The sequence below is a fragment of the Camelina sativa genome, chromosome 7 (genome assembly GCF_000633955.1).
Source record: "Camelina sativa cultivar DH55 chromosome 7, Cs, whole genome shotgun sequence".
In the NCBI taxonomy this organism is placed as follows: Eukaryota; Viridiplantae; Streptophyta; class Magnoliopsida; order Brassicales; family Brassicaceae; genus Camelina; species Camelina sativa.
Window position 1 is genome coordinate 22,048,652 of NC_025691.1, and position 9,215 is coordinate 22,057,866.

Sequence of the window (9,215 nt, forward strand, 5' to 3'; positions counted from 1 at the left end):
GCTTTACTGGTCTCACAAGATAACCAAAGGATTTAGATCTCATCTTCTTCTCGTCAATCATGGCGAGAACAAGAGAAGAAGAAGAAGAAGCTGAGAAAGATTGAGAAAGCTTGAAGAAGAAGGAGAAGGAGAGGGAAAAGAAACAAAAGACATGATTATCCAATCTGGGTTTCTGTGTCCGAAGCTTGTAAAATGGCTCTCAATACCATCGTTGACCAAAGGGAATAGTCAGACCAAACAGACGAAAACTTCTTGTCACACCCAAAGTTACTTTTTTTATTTTTATTTTATCATGTTATCTTTTTGCCCTGATTGTGGTTGTGGTTATGATTTTTTTTAATGTAAAGTTTTTTTAATTTATATAGTATATATAGTTATTATTATTCCTTTTCTAATAAAAGAAGCTTAAGTACAACAACCCTATGAAAGTATGAATGTCTATGTAACTATTATTAAAGTCAGCGCTATATTACTCTTCATATCTATAAGACTATAATTGTTTTTCAATTTAGTCATTTCGTTTGTCTGGTTTTGTTTTGTCATTTTTGATAATGGTTAAAAAAGTAAGTTTTCTATGCGTTTTGACTATTCGATCCGATCCAATTTATTATTGGAAGAGAAAGAAAACAAGAAAGAAATTGGGTCATTTCATCTTTGGAGGTGCGTGCGTGCGTGCTATGATGTTGATCATGAAATTGAAAATTTTGATGATAAAAATAATAATGATGGCCACAAACATTATGATACGAAATTTAATATATACTGTATATAAAAAAAAAAGAATAGGAATATATAAAAAAGAAGAATGTGAAGAATAGTATGATGATTTTTTTTTTTTTAAATATGGGAGAGGCGTTTACCTTTTGGGGCGGCTGGTTAGTAGTGGCTCGTAGTGGTGGTGGTGTTACACACCTTTTTTTAATATCCTCTAAAAATTATTAGAAAAAGAAAGACATCTTTATTTTTTTTTTTTTGTTTCTTTCTTTACTTTTTGCCTTATGGAGGATATTTTTTATACTATTTTTAATTATGCCAAGTGGAAGCCACATTTAACATTAGATAGTGGTCATAAAGAACGAAAGGTAGATAAAAGAGAAGATCATATGATACTATTTTTTTTATTTTTTTTTTCGTTAATGGATACTATTTATTTTGTTTGACTTTTTGTTATTTTGGGGTTATAAAAATCCATCAAGCTGTTCATGTGTTTTTTTCTCTTTTCTCGTAGTTTACTAATGAGCAAATGGCGTATATGATAGCTAACAAGTTACTTTAAAAAAATAGGGTCTTCGACTTTTCAAATATTGTACTTATTAAATGGCTCATCCCGTATGTGGTATTACACATTTACACGATAAATAGTTCTTGTTGTGATTCATACTTGGAATCATTCGAATCCATTCATAAAAGTTACTTAAGCTGTGTGAATTTTAGACGACAAAATGTTTTGCTTCAGAGTCTAAATTAAAAGTAGCACTCATCATGATTAAGATGTTTAATACTTTCATTAGTGTTTATTAACAGTAGGTTATGATGGTATGAATTGTTTTTTGTTTTGTTTCTAATCAAAGATTTGCATGATAGAGTTTTAAAAGACATACTAAGAATAGTTATCCCTTTAGTGGAATCGAATATGAAGATTTGACATTAAATATTACCGAAAAAACCTTATAGGAATTGGGCTGGACCTCCTTTTTGTATGCTTTATTTATCTCTCTATCATGTAAAATAAAATTAAAAAGGGAATTTAGAACCCTGAGGCTCAGATTGAGAGCATAAAATGTTTTCTAACTAGTAACTTTACAAAACGATAACATATTGTATTAGCTTTTAGGTATTTGATTATATCTAAGTTTTCACGTAAATAAAAAAAGGGATTCATCTCCGTTATTTTTCCCCCCACCGAGAAATTTTAAGTTCAATCAAATTTAGAGAATCTCTAATAATGTATTCTCATAACCGATAGATTTGTTATATTTATTTTGATTCATGTACCTCAAATTCAGGTTTTGTCTAGCTTGTCGTTTTCTTGCCTCGCGATAAAATAAGGAAAAACAAATTGATATTGTATTTTTTATTTCACTTATAAGTTATAAGTTAACATTTTCTTTTTGGTGGTTAAATTTCTATTATGCATCCATTTCAAAGCACAGCACATCGGCTTATCTGTTTATCTATCTTGAAAAGAACTCGCCCTAATACTATAATTTTTTGGTATGACAAGTTCTTCCTTTTCTTTGTCTAAGTTTCTAATTTCAATTTTTAATGTTTTTGTAATCCAATTTAATTGAGAAATGGTATTGTAAAATAAAGCAATTGGACGGCTTGTATTAAGATATTCCATTTTTTTATATATATACAATTCCACAAAGATAACATGTCTCATGTGAAAAGGCAAGAGTTATTGATATGTATGGAAACTGAGACACAAAACTGAGTCACAAACTAAGACAGGTGTTCTTCAAAATAAAACTTCTTTATTAGATAATCTGTTTAGTAAACTTATAAGTTTCACTCAATCAGTTATCTAATCTCTCATGTTCATGGATCTATACACAATCCAAGAACATCTCAAGACAAACCCCTTAGTCCCCTTAAGCATTATGCTTTCCTACAAGAATCCACATAACCTTAATGTCTAAGAATTCTCTTGCTCTTTTGTGCTAACCTCTACAAAGGCTTAGGCTTCCTATTTATATGCAATAGGTCGTGGCCATACAAGCTTAAATTATTATTCTAATCCTAATAGGAATTGCCAAATCTCTTTGCAAATTTCCTTTTCTTTTATGGAATAGGAAAGTCTTTTTCATGTTTCCTTTTCTACTAAAAAGGAAACTCTTCATGCTTCTAGACTCTTCTCCAAGCTTCTAGTCTTCATAACTTTCATGGTTTGAATATTAATCGCCTTAGCTGATTTCTTTATTTCAGCTCCATCTTATCTGATTTGTTGAACTACTTCTTTGTAGTACTCTGAACTAATGCAGCGACTGCATCAACATCTTCATCTTCATCTTTGCCTTTCATAAATGTCTTTTTCTTTTTCTTTTCATCTTGTTGTAAAACTCAGTTAAGAATACATCAACAATCTCTCCCTTTCTTATTGAGTTTTACAATCCAAGCTTCACACAACATAAGCTTCAACTACTACTTTGATGATCTCCAATCTCTCCTTTAATCTCCAAGTAAATATCTCTGCAGCATCTAAAACTCGATCTTCATAACACCAACAATCTCCCCCTTGATGATTGAGTTTTAGAACCAAAACACGTACTTAATGTTTAGATGAGAATGTCATTCTTTGTTTTACATCCACATCACTTTGTTGTATTATGTCATCTCTCCCTTTTTAACTTTGTGTGTCTCTCAAGCACAATATAATTCCAGCAAAGAACTGTAGATCTAAAATCATCTTCTTCTCCCCCTGCTTGTGAGCACACACAAGTTAAAAACATCTTCACAACTTCCCAAGGAATTTTCTATCAAACTATAATGAACCCAACAATGTTCTCTATATCCCTGAAAAGATCTCGCTCTCAAGATTCCAGAACACCTTTCATATGTAAGATCCAAAATTTGCAGCCAAAGAAAACGAAGAAGAAATTACCACGTCATGAAGATCATGGACTAGCAAATTTTTCTTTGTCTCACGGAATATTATTTTCTTTTATTTTTTTATTTTCTGGGCTTTGACTTTGATAATGCAGACCATATATTCTCTTCTTATTTCTTCTCCCACATGGATGTAGCTCTCTCTAATAACCAGCGGAAACAAACATTGGATCTGATTTTGAAAGATTTACTTTAAATCCAAGACCATATCGATCAGTTTTGCCAATGTTCAGAATATGATCCAACTGTTTTGTGCCATTATTAAGCATTCTCAAATTCTTTTGAGTTTCTTCAAGTTGTAATCTAACTTCTACTGCTTCTTCTTCTTTCTCTATAGCATATTTTTGTATTTCTGCAACCTTAGCCTCTAACTTGAGTCTCTCTCTTGTCAACACCGAATTCTCCTCAGCTAGTTTAAGTCATTTATTATACAACATTGTGTAGTTGTCACCCTCTATCTTGCTGCAATCTTCTGTTGCAGGTTCTGTTGTAGTTGTAGGTTCAATAACAGTTTCAGTCTTAGCTGCAGTTTCCGCTGCAATTGCATTCTTTGTAGAAATGATAGTTGTCGTCTCTGTTGCAATTGCATTCTCTGATGCAGAATTAGGATTTTCTACATATTCACGTTCTGTTGCAGTTTCAGAGTCAGTTTCAGGTTTTTTCTTTTGCTTGAGAATGATTCGAATGATTCCTTCTCTTTTCTTAACACTTTGTAGATTGCTCCATGTTTCTGTCATATGACGTGAACTCTCATCATCAACAGTCTGATGTTCCTTTCTCTCACACATACTCGATGCCATCTAATACAGATCAGATTTCTTTACCCAATTTGATTACGAAATCCATTTCCACAAAAATTTTCCTTGGTGTTTGAGACTACTTACTCTTTCTTTGAATTTGTAGCAATATGCTTTTATGTGCCCATTCTTCCCACAAAAATAACAACCAATATGTTTGGTTGTATTACTACCAGATTTGCTTTGATTTGGTAGAGAAACACCTTCAGCTACAAACTTGATCTGCCTTGTTTGAAATCCTTCTTTTCCAGTATATCCCAAACCTCTGTTAAATTTTCCTGTTCTAGTAGAAACGGTCTGCTTGTCCTTCATTAATGTTACACTTTCTTGACTGATTTTCTTTGTATCCCTCAATTCAATCTACAATGACTTAATAAGTGCATCAAGACGACGCTTCTCTTTTAATAAGGTCTGATTTTCTTCCAATCTTAATCAGTGTTTCACGCACCTCCTTGTAATATTCTGTAAATTCATCTATTTGTTCACCTTCAGATTCAGATTCTGAAACTTCCTCTCCTTCAGCAAATGTAGTGACTCCCAAGAATGCACCAAGCTTATTTAGTTCTGTTCCATTATCATTATCTTCCTTTGAATCATCTTCAACTCTCAGTTTAGATTTTTCTTTTCTAAGTTTCCGATCATTGCCACATTCTAGCTGAGTATGTCCAATACCTTTGCACATAAAACATTTAATTTCTCTTCTTTTGATTGTAGGACAATTATTCTTATAGTGTTCATATCCTCTGCACTCATGACATTGCATGTATGTCTTCTTGACAGCTTCATCTTTCTCTGGATTATTTTTGATCGAGCTGAACCTCATCTGACCTAGTTCTTGTTCTGCTTCTTTCAACACTCGACTAAATTTTTGGGCCAGCAAACCAACCGAATCTTCTTGTTCTACTTCGTGATTCTCTCTTTCAAGAGCAAAAATATCTCATCTATTCGCACCTTCCAGTTCCATCTCATGAGCTTGAAGCATACCAACAACTTCTCCAAAACTAAGATTTTCCGTGTTATGAGACACACTCAAAGCAGTCTTGTACGCCATGAACCTTGTAGGCAGACATCTTAGAAATTTTTTCACCAATTTCTTGTCTTTATATTTTTTCCCAAGAGTCAATGCTTCATGAGCTAAAGAACTTATCTTGGAACTAAAATCAGATATTGACTCATAGCTTTCCATCTTTAGCTTTTCAAATCTTGAAGCTAACATGTCTTTCCTTAAATTTTTCACCTTAGTGGTTCCTTCAAAGTGAGTTTGCAAGATATCCCATGCTTCTTTTGCTGTTTCACATCCCTGAATCAGTTCAAACTGGTTTCTTCCAACACTATTGTGAATAGCAGAGAGTGCTCTGGCGTTATATTTTGATTTCTTCAATTCGTCGTTAGTCTAGTCCTTCTCTGGCTTAGCAACCTCCACTCCTGATTCATCCTTGATTTTTGGTTCTTCCCACTTTTCCAATATGGCTTTCCAAGCATATACATCAATGCCTCCTATAACTGCCTTCATCTTTGATTTCCAAAAACTGTAGTTTCCATCACCTAATATTACTCTTGAACCGAACTCAAGTCCATGATAGCTCTCCATCTTCTCCACAGGATCTTACTTGTTTGTAATCTCACAAGTGCCGCTCTAATACCAATTGAAAACGCAAGAGCTATTGATATGTATGGAAACTGAGATACAAAACTGAGTCACAAACTAAGACAGGGGTTCTTCAAAATAAAACTTCTTTATTAGACAATTTGTTTAGTAACCTTACAAGTTTCACTCAATCAATTATCTAATCTCTCATGTTCATGGATCTATACACAATCCAAGAACCTCTCAAGACAAACCCCTTAGTCCCCTTAAGCGTTATGCTTTCCTACAAGAACTCACATAACTTTAATGTCTAAGAATTCTCTTGCTTTTTTGTGCTAACTGATATGTTCCGGTTTTGACTCACTTTGACCCCGTTTATTTGATAGTTTTGTAGTTGTTTGAGTCCTTTTCAGGATATAATAAGAGGCTAGGAAGCTAAAAGCAAGGATTGGAACAGCAGGAGCAATCGGAGCAGAAAGGAGTTGAATTGGAGCAGAAAAGCTGATTTTAGACCCAGGAGCACATGCTCCCGATTTCTGAGCACATGCTCCCAACTCTACGGTTTCATGACAACACGTGGCAAGCATCTAGGCGCTAATTCCCCTTATTTTAGGCAATCCATTGTGAGAGAAAGAAGGCGGAGATCGCTTTTTAATAGGGGGATTTGAATTTGGAATCTTTCCTTATTTTTCTCTACTTGTATGCTTTTTAACCTAGGGTTTTAGGGGTGAGATACTTACCTTTTTCTTTTTGGTTTTTGGGGGAGCGACGTTTTGTGAGGAAGAGGAAGAGCGGCTACGTTAGAGAAGCGATTCTGAACCCTTGTGATTTTTATATTTTTATGCTATTGAATTTCTCATCTATGTTGGTTATTCATTTCTCTATGTCTGAGTAGTTTTCTTTGCTAGATTAGGGGTTTCAAAAGGGGTTTCATGGGTTAGCAACAGAACACAAATAGGGCTTTATATAATCGATTGTCTTCACTATTGTTAGACTTAATGCTTAGGTTGATTTGATCACCCAATCTATGATTCTAGGTTTATCTATTCATCAAAAGTGTAATAGGTTGCTAGAAAAGACATTAGTGGGCAAATTATCCTAGACCTGCGAAAGTTGATGTGTAGGTGATTTGTGAACTTATCATTCCTGTTCTTTAATGCTTGTCTGCGATTCTGGGCTCAAACGACAGTTTAGGGTTTATGGACCGCCGAGCATGTGCTCCGGATGTCTGAGCACGTGCTCCGCGTTTCCGCACAGAATCGATCAGATAGAGTTATTGATACCACGACAGTGGATCAGTTTATATTTATGTTTGAGTTCTAGACTGGTACTTAATCTATGCCCTGAATAGTTGTTTAGTTGCTATCTCTGAAATTCCCGAGAATTACCCCTGATCTAGTGTTTTGCTTATTGCCTTTTTATACCGTTTTAATCGCGTTACTGTTACCAAACAAACCCAACTTTGAATTGTCTTAGCTTGAAATTGAACCAATAGAACCATAGAGTAAAACTTGGTCTTCGTGGGATTCGACCCCTAAGTACTACTTCTTTGCTGTGCACTTGCAGTAGGAAAATAGGGTTTAAAACTCTGTGTATCAAGTTTTTGGCGCCGTTGCCGGGGACCAAATTTTTACCTTTGGTTTTCGGCGAAATTACTAGACTAAGACCTTACTGATTTGTCTTTCTGCTTCTTCTTTGCGTGTGTTTCAGGTGCATGTCAAGAAGATCTACAAGAAGAAACAACACCGAAGAACTAGTTGCTTTGTCAGCCGCAGAGCTCTCTTTGGCAGAAAGAACAAACCGCAAGAACAGAAAGTTTCAATCCGTCAACATGGGTGACAACAGAAACAATGAGGATATGGCTGCCGAGTTGCAGCAACTTCGACAACAGTTGGGGCAGTTGCTCCGTGCTCAACACGAAAGAGCCGCGCCGCCACAACCGTCCATTGGGGACAAGGACAACCCGCATGTGTTCTACACCAACCGAGCGGCGATTGTTCCTCCCACCATCCCGAGACAAGATTTTGAGATCAAGCCACAGATGATCTCTCTAGTGAAGCAGCACCTATTTCACGGTCTCCCAGCTGAGATTCCGATGGACCACATCGAGAATTTTGAGGAGATATGTAGCACCACTGGTTCAAATGGGATACCGCCAGACTTTCTGAAGTGCAAGCTCTTTCCCTTCTCTCTTGCGGATAGAGCTTCACGTTGGCTGAAGTCATTGCCACCTGGGTCTCTGACATCATGGGAACAGTGTAGATCGGCGTTTCTGGACCATTCCTACACCAAGGCTAAGACCGCTGCCCTGAGGAACAAGATTTTATCGTTCCAACAGCACACTGGAGAAGCCTTCTGCGAGGCTTGGAAGAGGTACAAAGAGTACCGTAGAGAGTGTCCGCACCATGGATTCAGTGATGAACANGTTGCTCTGTGCTCAACACGAAAGAGCCGCGCCGCCACAACCGTCCATTGGGGACAAGGACAACCTGCATGTGTTCTACACCAACCGAGCGACGATTGTTCCTCCCACCATCCAGAGACAAGATTTTGAGATCAAGCCACAGTTGATCTCTCTAGTGAAGCAGCACCTATTTCACGGTCTCCCAGCTGAGATTCCGATGGACCACATCGAGAATTTTGAGGAGATATGTAGCACCACTGGTTCAAATGGGATACCGCCAGACTTTCTGAAGTGCAAGCTCTTTCCCTTCTCTCTTGCGGATAGAGCTTCACGTTGGCTGAAGTCATTGCCACCTGGGTCTCTGACATCATGGGAACAGTGTAGATCTGCGTTTCTGGACCATTTCTACACCAAGGCTAAGACCGCTGCCCTGAGGAACAAGATTTCATCGTTCCAACAGCACACTGGAGAAGCCTTCTGCGAGGCTTGGGAGAGGTACAAAGAGTACCGTAGAGAGTGTCCGCACCATGGATTCAGTGATGAACAGATTCTGGGCATTTTCTATGATGGAGTTAACTGGGACTACAGAAACGCTCTCAACTCGGCCAGCAATGGGGATTTTATGACAAAGTCTAAGGAAGGAGCATATCAGTTGATTGAGAACCTAGCTGCAAGCTCCAGCAACAAGGCTCCTGAGTATGACAGGTCCGTGAAGGTCAACAGTGTCGATACGCAAAAGATTGACGAGTTGACAGCCAAGGTGAACCTTCTTCTGAAGGGGAGCCAGAAAACTGTCCATTTTGTCGATGAGACCGGA